The sequence below is a fragment of the Pteronotus mesoamericanus genome, unplaced genomic scaffold, assembly GCF_021234165.1.
Source record: "Pteronotus mesoamericanus isolate MK-2021 breed Mesoamerican mustached bat unplaced genomic scaffold, CSHL_Meso_final scaffold_165, whole genome shotgun sequence".
In the NCBI taxonomy this organism is placed as follows: domain Eukaryota; kingdom Metazoa; phylum Chordata; class Mammalia; order Chiroptera; family Mormoopidae; genus Pteronotus; species Pteronotus mesoamericanus.
Window position 1 is genome coordinate 7,922,344 of NW_026555307.1, and position 23,173 is coordinate 7,945,516.

At 37.8% G+C, this 23,173-nt stretch overlaps 1 protein-coding gene across 4 annotated transcripts in view; it reads left to right on the top strand.

Moving 5' to 3' along the window:
* LOC129083212 (zinc finger protein 420) overlaps positions 1-23,173 on the top strand; it is a 367,495-nt gene that overhangs the window by 305,566 nt on the left and 38,756 nt on the right. Inside the window, exons 1-2 of one of the 4 annotated variants that reach the window (XM_054589071.1) lie at positions 20,113-20,307; positions 21,719-21,771. The exons of 1 other annotated variant lie outside the window; for it this stretch is intronic. The gene's annotated coding sequence lies outside the window, so the exon portion shown is untranslated. Of the gene's footprint in view, positions 1-20,112; positions 20,308-21,718; positions 21,772-23,173 lie in introns of those variants that run through there. 2 more of the 4 variants (XM_054589069.1, XM_054589070.1) reach the window with 2 other exon arrangements.

Here is a 23,173-nt window from a genome sequence, read left to right on the forward strand (position 1 = left end):
GTAAATAATGCTGCTGTGAGCATAGGGGTGCCTAAGTTCAGAAAGTGAAGGGATGGAAAAATATTCCATGCAAATGGATATAAAAATGCTGAGGTAGCAATAATTATATCATACAAAATAAACTTCAAAACAAAGGCCATAACAAGAGACAGAGAAGGTCACTACATAATACTTAAGGGAGTAGTCCAACAAGAGGATATAACTCTCGTAAACATATATATGCCAAATATAGGAGCACCTAATATATAAAGAAAATCTTAGAGGACTTTAAGAAAGAAACAGACAGCAATACAGTCATTGTAGGGGATTTTAACACCCCACTGTCAATAATGAATAGGTCTTCCAAACAAAGTCAACAAAGATGTTGCAGCATTAAATGACACCCTATATAATATGGATTTAATTGACATTTACAGAACATTTCGCCCCAAAGAAGCAAAATATACATTCTTCTCACATGCACATGGATCAGTCTCAAAGATAAACCACATGGTAGGGCACAAAACAAGCCTTAACATATTCAAGAAAAATGAAATCATATCAAGTATCTTCTCAGATCACAATGGTTTGAAACTAGAAACCAACCTCAAAAAAAAAATCCTCAACAACATTCAAATATACGGAGGCTGAATACATGTTATTAAATAATGAATGGGTTAACAATGAGATCAAGAAAGAAATCAAAAAAGTATCTGGAAACAAATGAAAATGAGCACACAACAGCCCAAAACCTATAGGACACAGTGAAGACAGTCCTGATTTTTATCTTTAATTTGGTTTATATGCTGCATCACATTTATTATATGTGAATATTATACCACCAGAATCTTGCATCACCAGAATAAATCCTAGTTGATCATAATACAATATATGATCTTTTTCATGTATTGCTGTATTTGGTTTGCTAATATTTCAGAAGATTTTAGTGTCTGCATTCATCAGATGTATTGGCCTATAAATATTTTTCTTTGTAGTGTCTTTATGTGGTTTTGGAATTAAGATAATGCTGGTCTCATAAAATGAACTTGGGAGTCTCCCTTCCTCTTGAATTTTCTGGAATAGCTTGTAAAGAATAGGAGCTAATTTTTCTTTGCTTGTTCAGTAAAATTCACCTGTAAAGCTACGCAGTCCAGGACTTTTGTTTGCTGGGGGTATTTTTATTCCTGCTTCCCCTCTCTTATAAATGAATGAATGAATGGATGAATGAGTAGGTAAATAAATAAATAAATAAATAAATAAATAAATAAATAAAATCTTTTCAAAACTTCTAACCTAACTTTGACTGGTGGCTCAGTTGGTTGGAGCATCATCCCAGACACCAAAATGGTTGTGGGCTCAATACCAAGTCAGGGCACATACCTAGGTTGTGGGTTTGATCCCTTGTCATGGCATGTATGGGAGGCAACCAATCTATGTTTCTCCCTCGTATCATTGTTTCTCTCCCTCTCTGTTTTTCTCTGATTCTCTCTTTGCCTTTCTCTCCTTCCCTTTCTTTCCTTTAAAATCAATAATCATTATTGGGTGAGGATTAAAAAAACAATCCAATAGTTTGTGTTGTTTAAGGTCACCATTACCTTGTTAAAATCCCCTACTGTGACTGTAATGCTGTCGATCTCTCCCTTAAAGTCCACCAAGATTTTTCTTATATATTTATGTGCTCATATATTGGGTGCACATATGTGTAAAAGGGTTATTTTCTCTTGTTGGATCTATGTCTTTAGTACTATGTAGTGACCTTCTTTGTCTCTTGTTATGGCCTTTCTTTTGAAATTTATTTTGTCAGATATATGTGCTGTTACCTCAGCTTTGTCATTTCATTTTGCATGAAATATTTTTTTTTACTTTATTTTCATCCTGTGTGTATCTTTTGTTCTAAGGTGGGTCTCTTGTAGACAGCATATACATGGGTCATGTTTTCTTCTTTACTCAGCTACACTTTGTCTTTTTATTGGAGCATTTAATCCACTTACATTTAATGTTATTATTGATAGAAACTTATTTATTGCCATTTTTTCCTTTTACCTATGTTCTTCTCTATTTCTTCTTAAAGCATTCCCTTAAATATTTCTTGCAGTACTGGTTGGTGGTAATGAACTAGTTTAGCCTCTTTTGTTTTGTCTGGGAGGCTCTTTATTTTGACTTCAGTTTCTTTTTCACTGTTTTTATTTTTATTTTTTTACATAAAAAACAAGGAAGGGAGAAACAAAACCACTTAAAATTCAATCACCTGTTTCTTTGAACTTGAAAATTTGACCTCTTTAGCTTTTTTTGTTTTCTTCTTTTTTCTTTTCTTGTTGTTCAGTTACAGTTGTCCTTCCTTTTTCCCCATTGCTCATCCCTACCCTGTCGCCCCAACTCCCACAGTCAATCCCCGCCACTGTCCGTGCCCTTGAGTCCTCTATTCCCGTTCTTTTGATGCCCCTCCCCTTTGTTTCCCCCATTATCACTCTCCCCACTCCCCTCTGGTTATTGTCAGTTTGTTGTTTATTTCCAAGTCTCTGGTTCTGTTTTGCTCATTTGTTTGTTTTGTTGATTACGTTGCACTTATAGATGAGATCATATGGTATTTGTCTTTCACTGCCTGGATTATTTCACTTAGCATAATGCTCTCAAGTTACATCCATGCTTTCACAAAGGGTAGGAGTTCCTTCTGTCTGCTGGGTAGTATTCCATTCTGTAAATGTGCCACAGTTTTATGACCCACTCATTTAGTGATGGGCACTTAGCGTGTCTCCAGCATTTGACTATTGTAAATAATGCAGCTATGACCATTGGGATGCATAGGTTCTTTTCAATTGGTGATTCAGGATTCTTAGTGCTTCCATTTTATTTTTTTTAATTTTTAATTACTTTATTTATTTATTTATTTATTTATTTATTTGTTAAACTACATTTGTCTCTGCCTACCCGCCACCACTTTCCCTTGCCCCCTCCCTTCTTCCCTCCCTCAGCTCTTCGCCTTTGGTTTTGTCCATGAGTCCTTGCTATATGTTCCTTGACTTTCCCCTTCCCTTCCTTTTCCCCGCCCTCCCTCCCTTCTTCCCTCTTGACTCTGTTGATTTCTTTTCCTTTCAGTGTTGCTGGTCTTATTTTCCTTGCATCTTTGTACTGTTGGTTAGGTTCCACTTATAGGTGAGATCATATGGTATTTGTCTTTTGCCCCCTGGCTTATTTCACTTAGCATAATGCTCTCAAGTTACATCCATGCTGTCGCGAATTTGAGTAGTTCTTCTTTTCTTTCTGCTGCGTAGTATTCCATTGTGTATATGTACCATAACTTTTTGATCCAATCTTCTACTGACGGGCATTTAGGTTGCTTCCAACACTTGGCTATTGTAAACTGTGCTGCTATGAACATGGGGGTGCATAGGTTCTTTTGAGTTGGCATTTTGGTATTCTTAGGGTATAGTCCCAGCAGGGGAATCACTGGATCAAAAGGCAGTTCCAGTTTCAGCGTTTTGAGGAAATTCCACACTGCTTTCCACAGTGGCTGCACCAGTCTGCATTCCCACCAACAGTGTACCAGTGTTCTCTTTTCTCCACAGCCTCACCAGCACCTGTTGTTTGTTGATCTGTTTATGATGACCATTCTGACCAGTTTGAGGTGGTACCTCATGGTGGTTTTGATCTGCATTTCTCTGATGGGTAGTGATTGCTGAGCATCCTTTCAAATGCCTCTGGGCCCTCCATAGCTCTTCCTTGGAAAAGCATCTGCCCAGGTCCTTTGCCCATTTTTTGATTGGATCATTTGTCTTCTTGGAGTGGAGTCGAGTGAGTTCTTTATATATCTTGGAGATCAAACCTCTATCTGATGTATCAGCGAATATAATTTCCCATATGGTTGGCTCCCTTTTCATTTTGCTTATGTTTTCTTTCGCCGTGCAGAAGCTTCTTATTTTTATGAGGTCTCACTTGTTTATTCTTTCCTTTATGTCCCTTGCTTTAGGAGACATATCAGTGAAAAAATTGCTGTGTGGGATATCTGAGTTTCCTGCCAATGTTCTCCTCTAGGACTTTGATGGTGTTGCAACTTATATTTAAGTCTTTTATCCATCTTGAGTTTATTTTTGTGTATGGTGTTAGCTGATGATCCAATTTCAATTTTTTGCATGTAGCCATCCAGCTCTCCCAACACCATGTGTTGAAGAGGCTCTTAGTGCTCCATTTTATGCTTCTGCCCCCTTTGTCAAATATTAGATGGCCATAGAGACCTGGGCTTATTTCTGGGCTTTCTATTCTGTTCTACTGGTCTATGGGTCTGTTCTTGTGCCAGTACCAGATTGTTTTGAGTATAGTGGCTTTGTAGTAGAGTTTGATGTCCGGTATTGTGATCCCTCCTACTTTGTGTTTCTTTCTCAAAATTGCTGCAGGTATTTGGGGTTGTTTATGGTTCCATATAAATTTTTGAAATGTCTGTTCTATTTCTGTGAAATACATCATTGGTATCTTAATAGGGATTGCATTGAACCTATAAGTTGCTTTGGGTAGTATGGACATTTTGAGGATATTAATTCTTCAAATTCATGAGCACGGTATACGCTTCCATTTATTTGTGTCTTCCTTAATTTCTTTCTTCAATGTTGTATAGTTTTCTGCATACAGGTCTTTTACATCTTTGGTTAAATTTATGCCTAGGTACTTTATTTTCTTCTTGCTATATCGAATGGTATTTTTTTTCTGATTTCTTCTTCTTCTATTGCATTGCTGGTGTACAAAAATGCCTTTGATTTCTGAATGTTGACTTTGTATCCTGCTGTTTTGCAAATTCACTTATTAGGTTCAGGAGTTTTTTGGTAGAGTCTACAGGGTTCTCTATGTACACTATCATGGCATCTGCAAACAAGGATAGCTTTACTTCCTCCTTTCCTATTTGGATGCCTTTTATCTCTTTCTTTTGTCTGACCACTGTGGCTAGGACTTCCAATACGATGTTGAAAAGAAGTGGTGAAAGTGGACATCCTTGTCGTGTTCCCAATTTTAGTGGGAAAGACACATCATCATTAAAATGGCAACTATCAAAGACAAAGAGAAAATCCTCAAGGCAGCAAGGGAGAAGGAGAAAGTAACATACAAGGGGGCCTCAATATGCCTAGGAGCTGACTTCTCAACAGAAACACTACAAGCCAGAAGGGAATGGCAACATATATTTCAAGTCATGAAAAGCAAGGGCCTACAGCCAAGGCTACTCTACCCAGCAAGGTTCTCAATTAAAATAGAAAGGGAAATACGGAGTTTCCCAGACAAGAGAAGTCTAAAAGAATACATCTCTACCATTTGTTTATTTTGTCCTTTATTTCCCTTGCCCTAGGAGATATATTGGCAAAATTTTTGCTGCATGAGATGTCTGAGATTATACTGCCTATATTTTCTTGTAGGATTTGTATGGCTTCACAACTTACATTTAATGTCTTTTATCCATTTTGAGTTTATTCTTGTATTAGTGGTCTATTTTCATTATTTTGCATTGTACCAGTCCAATTTTCCCAACACCATCTATTGAAGAGACTGTTTTTACTCCATTGTATGCTCTTGCCTCCTTTGTCAAATATCGATTGACCATAAGGTGTGTGTTGATTTCTATGCTCTTCGTTCTTTTCCATTGATCTATAGGCCCGTTCTTGGATGAGTACTAAGCTGTTTTAATTTCAATTGTTTTCAAGTAGGGTTTGATGTTTTGTACTGTGATCTCTTCAAGTTTGTTCTTCTTTCTCAAGATTGCTGGGGCTATTCAGGGTCCTTTTTTCAGCTTTATGTAAATTTTTGGAATATTCATTCTAGATTTGTTTAATATGTCATTGGTATTTTAATAGGCATTGTGTTGACTCTATAGATTGTGTTGGGTAGTATAGACATATTAATCATGTTAGTTCTTCCAATCCATGGACATGGTATATATGCTTCTACTGGTTTCTGTCTACTTGATTCTTTCTTTAATATCCTATAGTTTTCCAAGTACAGATCTTTTGCCTCCTTGATTACTTTCACATTTAGGTACTTTATTTTTTATAGTTGCAGTGGTAAATGGGATTGTTTCCTTTGGTTTTTTTTTTCCTGAGATTCATTATTGATATATAAAAGTGCCACCAATTCTGGATATTAATTTTGTATTCTGTTATTTTGCCAAATTTATTTATGAGGTCTTACAGTTTTTGGTGGAGTGTTCAGGGTTTTCTATGTACAATATCATGTAATCTGCAAATGAGTTTTACTTTCTTCTTTCCAATTTGGATGTCTTTTATTTCATCCTCTTGGTTGATTGCTGTGTCTAGGACTTCCAATAGTATGTTGAAAAAGAGTGGTGAAAGTGGACATCCATATTTTGTTTAGGGAAACACTTTTAGTTTTTGCCCATTGAGTATGATGTTGGCTGTAGGTTTTTTATATATGGTCTTTACTGTGTTGAAGTATGATCCTTCCCACTTTACTCAGAGATTGGGTTGTTTTTTTTTTTATCATAAATGGGTGCTGGATCCAATTTGCTAATATTTGTTGAGGATTTTAGCATCGGTGTTCATCAGTGATATTGGCCTATATAACTTTTTCCTTGTAGTGTCTTTATCTGTTTTTGGAATTAGGATAATGCTGGCTTTGTAAAATGAGCTTGGAAGTCTTCCTTCTTTTTGAATTTTTTGGAGTAGTTTGGAAAGGATACGTATTAGTTCTTTGAATGCTCAGTATAATTTGCCTGTGAAGACATCCAGTCCAGGACTTATGTTTGAATGGAATTTTTAAATATTATATTACTGCTTCATTTTCATTAGTTGTTATCAATCTATTCAGGGTTCTGATTCTTCTTCACTGAGTTTTGAAAAATTGTATGTTTCTAAGAATTTATCCATTTTGCCTTGTTTGTCTAAGTTATTGGCATATAATTGTTCATAGTACTTTCTTACAATCCTTTGTATTTCTATGATGTCTGTTGTTACTTTGCCTCTCTAATTTCTGATGTCATTTATTTGGATCCAGTATCTTTGGTGTTTTTTTTTTTTTTTTGATCAAAACATTTATTTTTTTATGTTACAAAAGTAAAAGTAAAGCCAAGCAGGTAATGAAATAAGCATTTTTAAAGTGTTCCATCCTGGATTCTCTGTCCTAAAATTTAGTATACAGTTCAAATTTAGGTTGTTTCAACACTTCTTCTGGGTACTGTGAGGTCTCCATCTTATAACCATTTTTCTCTAGTTCAGCTCGTAACTGATTGGAGAAATTATCCTCTACACTGTCATCATCCCAATTATCCTCCCAGACGTGCACATATTCATCTTCATCTAATGAGTATAGCTAAGGTTTCATCAGTCTCATTTATCTTTTCAAAGAACCAGCTCTTGGTTTCTTTCTTTCTTTCTTTTTTTTTTTTTTTGTTTTGGTCTCTATGTCATTTATTTCCACTTTAATTTTTATTATTTTCTTCCTTCTACTTAATCTGGGCTTATCTTGTTGTTTTCCTGACTTTTTTTTTTTTTTTTTACGTGTAGAGTTTGATTGTTGATTTGAGATTTTTCTTGCTTTTTGACATAGGCCAGCTTATAATGTTATGAATTTCCCTCTTAGTACTGCTTTCACTGTGTCCCATAGATTTTGGATTGTTGTGTGTTCATTTTCATTTGTTTCCAGGTAGTGATTTTTTCCTCTTGATCTTACTGGCAACCCATTTATTGTTTGAAAACATGCTGTTTAGCCTCCATTTGTTTCATTGATTTTCAGTTTTTTAATTGCAGTTGATTTCTAGTTTCATGCCATTGAAATCCAAGAAAATACTTGATATGATTTGAGCCTTGAATTTGTTAAGACTTATTTTGTGTTCTAACATATGGTCTGTCTTCGAAAATGTTCTGTATGCTCTTGAGTAGACTATATATCCTGATGCTTTGGGATGAAATGTTCTGTAAATATCAATTAAATCTATATGATCTAGTGTATTGTTTAATGTCACTGTTTCCTGGAAATTTTTTGTCTGGAAGACCTATTCAAAGATTGCAATGGGATGTTAAAGTCTTCTTGTATGACTGTATTGCTGTCACTCTCTCCCTTAAAGTCCACCAATGTATTTTTAATATATTTAGGTACTCCTAAATTAGGTGCATATATGTTTACCAGGGTTATATCCTTTTGTTGGATCGATCCCTTTAATATTAAGTAATGACCTTCTTTGTCTCTTATTATGGCCTTTTTTAAAGTCTGTTTTGTCAGGTAAATATTGCTACTCTAGTGTTCTTTTGTTTCTATATTCATGGAATATTTTCCTCTATCCCTTCCCTTTTAGTCTGTGTGAATATTTTCTTTTAATGTGGGTCTCTTGTAAACAAGGATATATTGGGTTAGCCAAAAGTCAATTTAGTTTTTGCTGCAAAACACAAGATATATTTTTCATTTTCACCTATAACTTTGTTAATTTGGATATTTTGAATATGTTGGCTATCTTCCATATGGTGTAATGTTGGTTGTTCTCAGTTAAAGTCTCAATTTGATTGCTATCAACTTCAATTTGTCTACCAGACCATGGAGCATCACTGAGTGAGAAATCTCCAGCACAAAACTTTGAAAACCACTTTTGACACTTTTGATAAGTCACAGCACCTTTTTCATAAATTGTGCATATCTTCTTGTGCATTTTCATTGCGTTTTTTACCTTCCTTGAAATAATAAAGCATAATATGCCAAAAATGTTGTGTACATTTTTCCATCTTCAATATTAAAATGGCTACACAAAAATTCACCAATTTTGATGTTTTTTTTAAAAATGCACACTTTATGACAGTTGTCACAATACAATCTAACAAAATTGTTTTGAATGGAGTTCAAAACAACTAAGCATTGCTAGAGCCATCTAATGGGAAAAAAACTAAATGATCTTTTTGGCTAACTCAGTATATGGGTTATGTCTTTTTATCCCTTCAGTTGTGCTATGTCTTTTGATAAGAGTATTTAATACACTTACATTTAATGTAATTATTGATAGGTACTTATTTACTGCCATTTTTATTTTTCACTCCTGTGTTCTTCTCTTTATTTCTTTGTCTTCTTAAAGTAGTCCCTTTAAAATTTCTTGCAATGTTGGTTTGGAGGTATTTAACCCTTTCAGTCTTTTTTTCTTTTTTTCCTGAGAAGCTCAACTCCCTTAGTCTTATTTTTGTCTGAGAAGCTCTTTATTTTACCTTAAATTTTAAATAATAGCCTTGCTGGATAGTGTAATCATGAGTTCAGATCCTGGCTTTTCATTACTTTGAATACTTCATGCCATTTTCTTCTGCCAAGAAGTGTTTCTGTTGAGAAAGCAACTGACAGCCTAATTGGATGCCCCTTGTAGGTAACTAGCTGTCTTTTTCCCACTGCCTTTAAGATTCACTCTTTGTCTTTTACCTTTGACATTTTAATTATGATGTGTTTTGCCTTTGGTCTTTTTGGGTTCATCTTGATTGGGACTTTTCTGTGTTTTCTGAACTTGTGTGACATTTTCCTTCACCAGGTTAGGAAAGTTTTCTGTTTGTTTTTGACACAGGTTCTCTATCCCTTGCTCTTTTTCTTCTCCTTCTGAAATTCCTATGATGTGGATGTTTTTATGTTTTATGTTGTCCTAAAGATCCTTTAAAGTATCCTCCTGCTTTTATTTTTTTTCCTTTTGCTGCTCTGATTGAGTGATTTTTTTCTACCTTGTCTTGTAATTAGATGATTTGATCCTCTGCTTCATACAACCTACTGATTATATTTTCCAGTGTATTCTTTATTTCAGATGTTATTCTTCATTTCTGACTGCTTTTATTTGTGATTTCAATGTCTTTTGTCATACTGTTGAGCATTCTTATAACCATTTGAACTCTTGCTCTTATAAATTACCTACTTTCCTTTCATTTAGCTCTTTTTTTTTTGAGATTCCTTTTGTTCTTTCACTTGGCCCCCCCCCCTTTTTTTTTGTCTTTCAGTTTTGGCTGTTGTAGGGTACATGGAGGTGGCCTGGCTCCCTCACCTAGAGGCATGGGTAACCAGAGGGAGCAACTCCTCAGAACCCTGAAGGAGTCTGATAAAGCAGTTGTTTCCACGCACTTTTGCCCAGGCTTCACGGCCTTGAGCCCCAGTGTGATAAAATTCCCTATAGCCTTGAGTATGATCGCATGCGCAGCTCATAATACTTACTTCACCTTCTGGCTTGATTGCCCTGCTTTGTTTGGGGCTGGTAGAAAAGGGATAGGAGCTTTGGATGGGGTGGGGAGTTGGGGCACTGACTTGGAATGCAGGCTTGTGGCCTGTGTGACTCCCTCCACGTAGGCTTTGTGGCCTGTGTGATTTCCCCAGACCGGGCTTGTGCCTGTGCAACTCTCCCAAATAAAGGCATGTCAAGCATCCCCAAGGCTCCACACATCTTCTTCCATCTACCAGAGCCATGAGCAGATCTGTCCAGCCTAGAGAGGCTGCAATACACCTGTTTGTTTTTTCCGTATCTATTAAATAGAATTCCCAGACTAGGTGGAGTGGCCTTCTGTAGTAGGTGTTTTGTGTGACCCAGTAGTGCAATATTTATCTCCCGAGCTGGATGCTTTAGCAATGACCCTGTGTGGGTTATGTGAACCCACCTGTTGTAATAGGTTACTGATTGCTGTTGTACCATTTGTTGGATGACTCAAGCCTCAGGCTGTTTGTGATTCTCAACCATAATCACAGCATGCAGACTGTTATACAGGTGCTAAGAGTACAAAAGAAGACAAAATAAAACACAGAAAACAACTCAACAAAAAAACCAACAATGAAAACAACAACAAGAAGGATAAGAAAGGATCAAAGAGACAAAATAACAAAAATAAACATAAAAAGAAAATAAATAACAAATAAGAAACAAAGGAATTAAAGAAGGAAAAAAGAAACAGAAAAGTGAATATGAAAGAGAAGAGAAAAAGAAATAATAATAATAGTAATAATAATAGAGAAAAATAAAATGAATAGGAAAAGAAAAACAGAAAAAAGAATTTTGAAAGAAAAAATAAAGAAAAATGAGCATAAGAGATAATAAAAAGAGAGGAAAGAAAAAATGAAATATAAAAGAACAAAGATTAGAAAAAAGTGGGGTTTGCCTCACCAGATTTTAGTGCTCTGTAATCACCCTTTGGATGCTGTTTGTGAAGTCTGTTGGATTTCACTCTGGTGTTGTCCGAAGCTGGCTACTTGTGCCAGTCCTGGGCCTCTTGACAGTTTCCTTGTTGTAAACCATTGTCAGATGCTGGCCCCACCAAGCCCTTAGCAAACAAGTTAGAGAAAAGTTTCTAGTAGATCAGTGAGTGGGGCCTCTGGATCTCAAAATTTTGGTCTGCCTTGGGTCTAACCCATTAAATGTTTCTGCTCTAAGCTGCTCTTCCTTCCCTCACAGAACTGCACTCACGGAGGGTATCTGTGACCTGGAAGGAGTGGTTCAAAAAGTCTTGGATGTGGTGCTGGCACCCTCTAAGGGGAGACAGGCACTTCCTCTTCTTGGCTCTGCTTCCTTGCAATGCAATCACAGAGCCCAGCACATGCTTGTTTGACTGCTTAACAGAAGCCCACCTGGAAGATGAAGTCACAAAAGCCCAGCTCTGTGTGGCTTGCCAGCACCTCTGTGCTGCCTAACAAATCAGAAGGGAATGAAAAAAATTTGGCCAGGTTGGCACTCCAATCTCTCCGAGCATGGCTGGTGACAGCAGGGCAGGGTTGAAACTCCCATTTCTGCCTAGGCTTTGAACAGGACCAATCTTCCACTCTCCCATGCCATCTACCTGAACAGGGCAGGCCAAATTTCTATCCCAGACGTTATCCCTTTGCCTAGGAAGACTGCAGGAAGGGGCAGAGTAAGTGATTCAACAAGTTGGGGGCACTGCTATCGGTGCACTCAAGGTAGGCAAAAATGATCCTCTTCCTCAAACCACTGTGTAGACTTTGACCAGTTCTCTGTCCAATGTCCTTCCAGTGAACAGAGGGCCCCTCAAAGTCACTGCTAGGTGTACTGAGTGGAACCCCTCTTGCCTCAAGCTGCCTCATGCCTCTTCCAGCAGTTACAGATTGAGCAAACTTCTCAAGCTGATGTAACAATGGGCTCACTCCTGGGACAGTGCACCCTGAGTCTTGCAGGTAGACCAAATCCCCAGATTCCCACTTCTCAATGCTACCTGTCTCTATTGCGATGTATTTTGGGACCCTTGTGTGGGACTGAGGACCCATGCTTCTAGAGGGAGGGAGCTCTGCTGCTGCAGTATCCCTCTGGCTTCCCAGTTGCTGCATATGTGGGAGGAGCCCACCCTCCTATTTTCTCCTCCTGTTTTTCTCTGTGTTCCCTTGGAACATCAAATTTCCTTTTTCTGAACTTCCCAAAGCACAGATCACTGCTATGAACATTTTTGTAAAACTTTTGTGTGGACATATGTTTTCATTTCTTTGGGAATGTAAATAGGAACAGAATTGCGATATCATAGGTCATCATATGCCTAACTTTTTGAGTTACTTCCAAGATGTTTTCCAAAGTTACCACGTCATTCTCAACACCAATTTTTAAGGGTTTCCATTTCCCTATATCTTCTCCAATACTTGTTATTATATGTCACTTAGATTATAAACATCCCAGTGGGGGTAAAGTGATACTACTTGTGGTTTTGATTTCCATTTCCTTAATGACATTATGTTATGAAAGAGGCATATGTGTCCTTTAGCCATTTCCAAAATAGGACTTCATCTTTCTTTAGCACCAGAAACTGGCCAAGGGCCACACAGGCCTTGCCAAAGCCACTTTCTCCAGCTTCTTGTGCAAGATTTCTCCAATTGCAGAACAGAGTGAACAGCCAATGGAACCCCAGCTGATACAAAGTTTGGAAGTCAAAGGTTTCAAAGGATGTTTAAAAACAGATGGTAAAAAAACTTCAAGATGGCAGAAGAGTGAATGGAAGTCACACTGACCTCCTCCCAGAACTAATCTGGATAACAATTAAATTGTGGAGAAATCACCTGGGAAAAACAACAAACAATAGTGAGGGAGGAGCCTTATAACCTCGGACAGACAGAAGAATCAGCTTTAGCACAACCTAACTGGTAAGGAGTGTGGTAGAGACTTGAGAAGGAAGGCAGGGTACCCATGGGTGGTAGTACCAGAGGGATATTGAAATGGTCACTTTGATCCCCCTGAGAAGAGCGGGGTCTAAATCATAAGCAGGCATCTCCAGCCTACAGCACCAGAGCCCAAAAAGTACACAAGGAACAACCAGCTGGAAAAAGCAGCAGGGTTGCTATCTGCCAGAGAAGGGCAGCTGGAGACACAAAGAGATTTTTAAAGGGACAATGAATAAATTTTTATTTGCAGCCACTTACCCTGGTCTCCAGCAAAGGTGGAGGCAGAGTGGGCTGGAGATGCCTAAGGAGGCTCTGCAGAGAGAACTGGGAGAGTGGCCAGCTGACTCCTCTTCAAACATCAGCAACCATCTTGCTCAGGAAGACCACTCCCCTGAGCAGCAACAGCATGAGAGACACACTAGTCCTGCTGCCAGGAGGCTCTGTCCTGGCCTGGTGGTGCTAAAACAAACAAACAAAATAGTAACAGAGGCATAGATACATTGGAGAGACTGACAGCTGTTGGAGGGGCCAGGGAGGTGGGATACTGGATTAGGTGAAGGGATTAGCTAGAGATCATACAAGCATAACCCATGGACACAGACAATGCTATGGGGGTTGCTTGGGGAGGGGGGTTTTGCTGGGTGGATGCGGGCAAAGGAGGAAAAAACTGGAGACAACTGTAATAGCATAAACAATAAAATATTTTTTAAAAATCTGTAGCATGCAGCCAAAGTAATACATGGAGGAAAAGTTACAAGCCTTACAAGTTTATAAGTATAAAATTTAATTATCTAAGTACCTAACTTAAAATGTATGTGAAAAATGGAAAAATAAACAAAAAACTAAAGTACTGATGAATAAAGGAAATAGAAAATGAATCTATTAATGAAGAGGATTAAGGTCCAAATTGGTGTTTGTGTTATCATATGCCAAAAATTACAGTAAAACAATGTTAATTAAAAGAAAGGACTCCATACATATGAGATATCCTAATAGTGACTGTGATAAGGATAACATTTTCATATTGTGAGACAATTGGTACATACACACACACACATACAAATTGCACCCCTCCTTTATCTCATACAAGAGATTGATACCAAGAAACTTTATAGCAAAATAATAATAATAATAATAATAATAACATAAAAGGCAAAACTGGAGATCCAGCCAAGGTGGAGGCGTAGGCAGAGACACTTCACTTCTGTGCACAACCAAAAGTATAACAACCAATTTACAAACAAGTCATTCAGAACTGCCAGAAAATCAAATGGCATGGAAGTTCAACAACGAAGGAGTTAAAGAAACATTCATTCAGACTGGTAGGAAGGGCAGAGAAAATGGGGTAATGCAGTGGCTGATAGACTGGGGCAGGCGATGCTACATGCCCGTGTGGATAAGCTGAGAGGAACAACGGCGGAGCAAGACAGACTGCAAAACCCAGGGTTTCAGCACAGAAACTAAAGACTCAAAAACCCTAGCTGTAAAATCTGCAGGGGTTGCAGCAGGAGAAACTCCAGTCTCAGGTTGAGTCTGCTGGAGCAACCCATGGGGTCCTAGAATGTAAAATAACTAACCCACTTGAGAATCAGCACCTCAAATAGCACAAGCTATCTGCTTGTGGGAAGCAAGGGAAGCAACAGAAGTGGGGCAAGAGCCAAGCAAGCATCATTGTTCTCTGTCTGACCCCTCCCACATAGACAGCGCCACAATGCAGCAAATTGGGTTGCCCTCCCCTGGCAAATACCTAAGGCTCCACGCCTTACAACACAACAGGTGTGCTGCGGCAAAGAAATATGGCCCAAATTAAAGAACAATCAAAACTCCAGAAAAAGAATGAAGTGATGAGGAAATAGACAACCAATCAGATGCAGAGTTCAAAACACTGGTAAACAGGAAGCTCACAGAAATGATTGAGCTTGGTTACAATATGAAGGAAGAAATTAAGGCTATAGAAATTGAAATAAAGGAAAATATATGGGTAACCAGCAGTGAAAATAAGGAAATCAGGACTCAAACCAAAAATTTGGAACAGAAGAAAGAAAGAAACTTCCAACCAGAACAGAATGGAGAAACAAGAATTCAAAAAAATAAGGAGAGGCTTAGGAACTTCTGGGACAACTTTACACACTCCAACATCTGAATTATAGGTATGCCAGAAGAAGAGGAAGAGCAAGACATTGAAAACTTATTTGAACAAATGATGAAGGAATGCTTACCCAATCTGGTAAAAGAACTAGGCATGCAAGTCCAGGAAGCTCAGAGAATCCCAAAGAAGGTGGACCCAAGGAGGAACACACTAAGACACATCATAATTAAATTAACCAATATTAAAGATAAGGAGAGAATCTTAAAAGCAGCAAGAAGGAAGAGGAGAGTTATTTACAAAGGAGTCCCCATAAAGCTATCAGCTGATTTCTCAAAAGAAACCTTACAGGCAAGAAGGGGCTAGAAAGAAGTATTCAAAATCATGAAAGGCAAGGACCTACATCCACGATTACTCTATCCAGCAAAACTATGATTTAGAATGGAAGGGCAGATAAAGTGCTTCCCAGATAAGGTAAAGTTAAAGGAGTTCATCATCACCAAGCCCTTAGTATATGAAATGTTAAAGGGACTTACCTAAGAAAAAAGATCAGAACTATGAACGGTAAAATGACAACAAACTCACAACTATCAACAACTGAACCTAAAAGACTAACAAAACTAAGCAAACAACTAGAACAAGGACAGAATCATAGAAATGGAGATCACATGGAAAGTTATCAGTGGGGATGGGGGAGGGGAAGAATGGGAGGAAAAGGCACAGGGAATAAGAAGCATAATAGGTGGCACAAAATAGACAGGGGGAGATTAAGAATAGTATAGGAAATAGAGAAGCCAAAGACCTTATATGTGCAATTCATGGACATGAACTAAGTGAGGAAATGCTGGGGGCAGGGGCAGGGCAGAGGGGAATAAAGAGGAGATAAACATGGGACAACTGTAATAGAATAATAAATAAAATATACTTAAAGTGATGATAATAAATGGGCTAAAATAAGTTGTTCCTTGAACTAAAATACTTTACATGGAAAAAAAATAATCTATGAGTAATAATCAAGAGAGAAAAAATAGAGGGAGAAAAGGGGGAAAAGGCAAAGCTCTTTTATAAAAAGGAAGAAATGATAAAATTAAAAATCACCATTGCAACCCCTAATTTGATAACTTATTTAGGCCAGGATCATCAATGGATGCTAAAACAACTAGGTAAAAAGTTTTCTATAAAATGAAGATATTTATATCAAAATATCTTCATCAGATTACTTCTTGATTAACAAAGAATAAAGGTAACTTTTACCATGGAATAATCAGGTGCACACACTATTTGAACCAAAGTGAACAAATTTAGTTTCATTTATAATGGATCAAACCTAAATTATGTGCTTCTTGATGTGATACAATAAGAACACACCACCATCCATAGTATTCTTGCCAAATATATTTAAAGTTAACTTAGTCATGACAAAACAAACAAATCCAGAATGTTAGACATTTTACATGACAAGTCTTCTAGACTCTTTAACTCATCAAAACTGTCATTATGAAACACAAAAACAGGTGAGGGGAAAATCACTCTACAATCAGGGGTGTCCAACCTTTTGGCATCTCAGAGCCACATTGGAAGAAGAAGAGTTGTCTTGGGCCCCATATTAAATACACAAACACTAACAAAAACTGATGAGCAAAAGAAGAAGGTTTTAAGTAAATTGATGATTTTGTGTTAGACTGCATTCATAGCCATCCTGGGCTGCATGTGGCCCACGGTCCACAGGTTGGACACCCCTGCTGCATTAAAGAAACTAAAAAAAGTGCCCTCTCTCCACCATGTAAGAAAACAGTGAGGAACGATGATCTATAAATCAGGAAGGGGTTCTCACCAAGCACCCAATCTGCTTGTATCAAATCAATCTTGGAACCAAATCAATCTTTGACTTTCCAGCCTCCAGAACTGCGAGAAATAAATGTTTGTTTTTTATTGTTGTTGTTGTTATTATTTTAAAAGACAAGTCCATCCGATGCAGTATGTGACTTTGATTTGAATTGTGAGTCAATTTTTAAAACTGACATATAGGACCTTTGGGGAACAACTGGGGCAAATTAGATACAGACGATATAACAGATGACATTACACATCAATGTTAATTTCTTCTGTGTATTCAAGATATTGAGGTTATACAGGAGAACAACTTTGTTCTTAGAGATGCAAATAAAATATTTAGTGGTAAAGTATACGATGTCTGCAGTTTACTCATAAATGTTGAGCAAAAAACTTATATAAATATAGACAGATTAAGCAAATGGTGTAAAATGTTAAAAACTAGTTAATCTAAATGAGGGATGTACAGTAGATATCAGTATACTATTCTTTTAGTTTTCCTGTAGGTTTCTTTTTTGTTGTTCAATTATAGCTGTCCCCATTTTTCCCCCATTACTCTCCTCTGCCCTACCTACCCCCCAACCTTCCCCATTGTCTTTGTTCATGGGTCCTTTTTCCTGTAGCTTTAAAATTTTTCAAAATAAAAACTTAGGGAAAATAATTATAAAAACCAGAGTACCTCCAATACTTTCCCAGAATCACTAACTGAATGCCTGACTCATATACACTGGTATAAATCTAATTTTTTGGAAGAAAGTGAAAATTATTTGCCAGTATTGACAAAGTCTCAAAGAAAATGATTCAGTGCTGGGAAAGAGAACATACTTACCAATGCTGTACACAGGCAGCCACTACCACAGAGCTGAATCCAGTTGCTGGGCTAAAAAGACAGCTAATCCTTCAAGGTTTGCAAGTTTAAAGTGGGTCATAAGGACATAAATCTGAAATCATCAGTTGATAAACAAGGTACCTAAGACCTATGAAAACCTATCACCTGAATATTCTTTTTTCTTTGCACTGGTTGTAAGGGGCATGTTTTTTGGAATTTTGTCAGCTTCTACAGAGCTTAGGTTCTTGGCTCACTTTCTTGCTCCAGCATCTTCAATTCTTCATTTTCTTCTGAATTTTTAAAATTTAAATTTAAATAAATAAATGAATATGTTTTCCCTGTAAAGAATGAAAAAGAGATTAACAGTAATGCTTAAAGTCCCCTTTGACATTTCTTCCTCCTCTCTTCTCACCACCAAAAATACCATTGACAGAAGTTTGGTATGTTTCCCTCCATAAAATATATACTATATTTTTATATTAAATATATCACACAGTATGCTAAAAAAAAAAAAAAAAGCCCTCCTCAGCCCCTGACAGTCTGTATTTCTAATGGTCTTAACCTTTTTGGGTCAAAGTATCTCTTTGTGAATCTGATAAAATTGCCTATACTTTTGCTTAAAAAAATTCACATTTTATCTACACACACAAAATGTCACAAGTATAATATACAATAAGAAGCCCATCCAAATGGAATCTATATTCCTCTCAGGTCAACAATTCCTGTTTTTCACTTTTAAACAATAGCCTCCTTTTTCTTCCAAGCTATTATCACAACTCTTCAAAAGCCAAGAGATAACCCAAAATAAAAGAGATGTGTCTTCAAATCAATGCATGCTGTCTAATTTGAAACCAGAATGTATCACCTCTAAAATAAAAAAAATCCACATCTAGGCCTCCCATGCGTACTCTAACACAAGTCTGACTCCACTTTGATACTTTGACCTACTCTAAGTAGTGCAATTTAACCATCTTTATTTCACACAGCTATACTGAATCATGCACACAGGTTCATTTATTCAACAATTCTGTTCACTAAACTTGCTATTCCAGTCACATTACTGGGAAGAGATCAAAGTATTTGGTAGAGTACTGCAAGCCAGAGCAAGTTTTATTAATTTTTTTCCTTCTGAAGGAGTGGTAGAATTATAACTCTCTATTTTCTGTGTTGGAACTTCAAAAAGTTTGTGATTATTTATAATTTTTAAAAAGGCCATTAGTCTTAAAGTGAAAACAAGTTCAGGCTTATCAACAAAACATATATCCTTAAGTTACTTTTTCTTTGTGAGCCAAGATTTGCTAATCAGAAACTGAGGACAAGTGTTTGACCTGGAATTCAGGAAATGTGGCTAATGTTCGACTCTGCTAAAATTAACTCTTCTTATATATAAATGTATATTATTATTACATTAGTCCAAAGCCTCTCAACCTTACCCAATGATGTACCCCTAATAGTAGAAAAGAATGGATGCCTACTTTGGGGGGCTGCCTCGAAGGAAAAAGCAATTAGCCTAAGAATAGCTTTGAAATAATCTTTCTTTTTTTTTTTTTTAAATGCTTATTTTGTAGCTTCCCCATAATACAATGTATTTGCTCCGATAGAAAAATCATTTATTTGCCAGATAAATTGATAACCTTTTCTAAATCATCAAATTAGTGTTCAAGGAATAAATAACTTGACCACCCATCGTTTTCTCAGTCACTCATTGCTCTTTTGTTAGCCGAAGTCCTACAGACACAGTAAAATACAGGGACAAGGAAAGCACATTTACAGAAACCAGCACCAGTCAGGCAACCACACTCAATTATGGACGCAAAACAAATAAACTACAATAGCAGATGTCCTTATTCTGTCAGACAATCCCGCACACGCGTAGAGTCACACACAGGTGTTAACACAACCGGCCACTGAGGGATTCAGTCCGCCCGACCATACCTCGCGTTGTTTCACACTCATTCACACACCAAAGGGCCAGGCGAAGCACAAAAAAGGTGTCACGCTAGTCAGAGCCTCTGGCCGATCGCCTCCAGGCTCCAGCCCCTTCCCCGCATCTGCCCCGCAGGCAAGTCCCACTTTCTCCTGATCGGGTAAGACCCTGGGTACTACTGAAGACTCCGGGTCTCGGGCCTCAACCACTGCAGCAGCGCGCCGGACGCCTGCGTACTGAGCGCTGAACGGCACTCCCTCAAATCTCCAGTGCGGCCCTGGACGCGAATAGGTTCTGGCGGCGGGGTCCACGAGACCCCTGCTAGTTGGACTGTGTCTCTGAGAGTTTTAGCCGGCCAACTACAGTCTCCTTGCCTTGGACTACATTTCCCAGAGCCACTGGGTTCCTAACGCGGCTTCATTTCCGTTTGTTCGCGCGATCTGGGGGCCTCGCGTGGGGAGACGGCTGTATCTGTGGAGGAGCTTGGGCCCGCTCTGGTGCGGCCTTTGAAGCCGAAATCAACCTGAAACCCGAGCGCCGGACCCTGGACCCTGAACAGTACCTTCTGGTGAGGTGGGCGGAAAAGCTCAGAGGAAGCGTCGCTGGAATGGCGTGTGTGGCGGTGTCTCCTGCGGATTTGTATTGTGAGACGAGTCTGACTGATTTTGGTGACTGCATAGGTGAATAGGCGTGTGCGACTGTGGTTTTGTGTTTAAGTGTTGTGTGAATGTGAGTTATTTGTGACTATGAGGGTTTGATAATACTGCTGTGACTGGTTGCTTGTGACTGAGGTACGTGACGGTGCTGTTGTGACAGGGTGCACTTTGAGGTTGTGTATGTGACAGTATCTAGTGATTTACTGGGTTTTGCCTGAGACTTTGAGGTGTTATAAGTGTCTCTGTGACAATATTTGTGACGGCTTGTTTCTTCGACCTGGTACTTGTTTGTGTTTTTCAACTATCTTGTTGGATGACTCCGTGTCCCATGTTGTGGGAGTGTATGTGCTTGTGCCGTTTTCGTAACTGAAGAAACTAAAAGTGCTGCTGTTAAAAGGTTGTATGTTCCTGAAAGGGTACTTGGATATGCTTGAGTAGGGTTGTGTCTGTGCTGTGTGTGTGATTGGATTTCGTTTAAGACTAGGTAGTCTGACTGTGTAGCATTAACGTGGCTCTGGCGGTATGACTATGGAAATGTTGTGTCCTTTATGTCGTCATTTGTATATTTCATAGTCTGTGCCCATATGAGAATTTAGTGGAGTACAGAGGTCAAATTGTTTTGGTATTAATGCGGTTCATTCTGGGATAGAGTATGTCTATGGATCGTGAGTCCCATCTGGCTTTGTTCTCTACTGAGGACTCCACTTGTTTCTCTTCTTGTCACAGTGACTACCCTTCCTTTTTCCCCCATTCACACATGGCCTGTATTGATTGCTTTATTTCTGTATCCATCCTGAGTTCACTCTGGGGTTGTAGTTGTAGGTTGACTGCTGCTTTCTGGTGCCCTCTAAAGGATATTGGACCAAGAAGTGGCAGAAAGGAAGTCAGAAATTGAGTACATGAATGAAAAACATATGAGTTGTTTCTAAGCCACAGGCCTGGTTTTGAGATGAGACTTGTAAAGCTGATAGCGCCTTCAAGAAAGACCACTTGTAAATGTAATAGGGTTTCAGAAGTGGGAGTGCTCTCAGAGAGTGTTCTGTTAAGAGGCAAGCCACACACTTAAGAACCTATAACACATCCCTGTAGGGGTCTGCCTTTAGTGGTCAACTTTGGATCCAGAAGTAAATTGTAGTCCAAGACAGCTTTTGTAGTCCAGAAAGCTTTTCTTTCTGATACAAGAAGTTGAGAACTGTTCTAGTCTCCTTCTGACTTTCCTCTATGTTAAATGAGGGGTAGATTGCGGGGTGGGAGACAGAAGAGGGTGTGTTCTAATTTAGAATATACCCTAAGAAAAGCCTAATAATTCCATTTTCTTTTCCTGACAGTAGAGCCCAAGGAGGAAGAAATGGCTGGTATGCATTCAAAAGCAAAGTCCAAGGTGAGTAGATGTTTCCTCTTTGTTTGCTGAACTGCCTTTGTTTCAGAACATAGGAATCTTTGCTTTTTGAAATTTCCTAGCTAAGCCTTTGCAGATAATGGAGGGGCAGGGCAGTTTTCTTAAATTGGGAGCAAGTATTATGTGCAGTTAATTATGATAGATGCTTCCCAATAGTGGTTATATTGAGGAAGATTGGATTAGATCCTCACAAATTTAAAAAGGAGCCCTGTCTGGTGTGGCTCAGCGGATTGAGCACCTGCTAACCAAAAGGTCTCCTGTTGATTCCCAATTAGGGCACATGCCAGGGTTGCAGGCTAGGTCCCCAGTAGGAGGTGCACAAGAGGAAACCACACATTGATATTTCCATTTCTCCTTCCCCTCTCCTCTGTCTAAAAATAAATAAATAAATAATCTTAAAAAAATTAATAACAGGGAGATAATATGTAATTTCTTACATAGCTTTCTTTTTTAACATTTTTAAATTTCCAAATGTACAACAAAGTGAAATGAACCATTATATATGCCTTGCTAAAAATTATCAGTTGCCAATCTTATTTCATTTATTCTGTCTTCAGTTCAAAATCTTTTCTAATTTGCCTTTTGAGTTCTTCTTTGCCTTATGGGTTACTAGAAATATGTTATTTAATTTTCAAGTATTTTAAAGATCTTTCAGAGATCTTTCTGTTTCTGAATTCTAATTTCATTCTATTATAATCAGAGAATATACTTTATATAACTTGAATTCTTTTAAATCTATTAAAATTTTATGACTGAGAATGTGTGGTCTATTTTAGTAAATGTTTGGTGTACATGTGAAATGACTGCTATTGTTGGAGTATGCTTTAAGTGTCAGCTAGTTCAGGTAGGTTGATAATGTTTTGTATCTTTACTGATTCTCTTTGTGTTTGTTGGATTTCTCTTACTCCTTATAGTTGCTATCAGTTTCTGCTTCATATAATTTGAAGCTCTGTTATTAGGTACATAAATGTTTTAGATTATATATCCTAATGGTGGATTGGCCCCTTTAATTATTATAAAATGGTATCCCTTATCCCAGTAATATTCTTTGATCCAAACGTCTACTTTGTATGATAGTTTATGTGGCCACTCCAGCTCTTTTTCATTAGTATTAACATGATATATCTTTTTCTATCCTTTTTTTTTTTTACTTTTAACCTATCTGTGTTCTGATAGTTAAAGTACATTTCTTGCTTTTAAAATTCTAAAGGGACTTCTTTAAGAAGAAGAAAAAAAAGGCAATAACATGGAAATTTTATTAACAATAAAATGGAAATAAATACATGTCTATCAACAATTGAATGTAAAAATCAAAATAAATGAACAAGCAAAGCAGAAACAGACTCATAGATACAGAAAACATTTTGATAGTTGCCAGATGGGA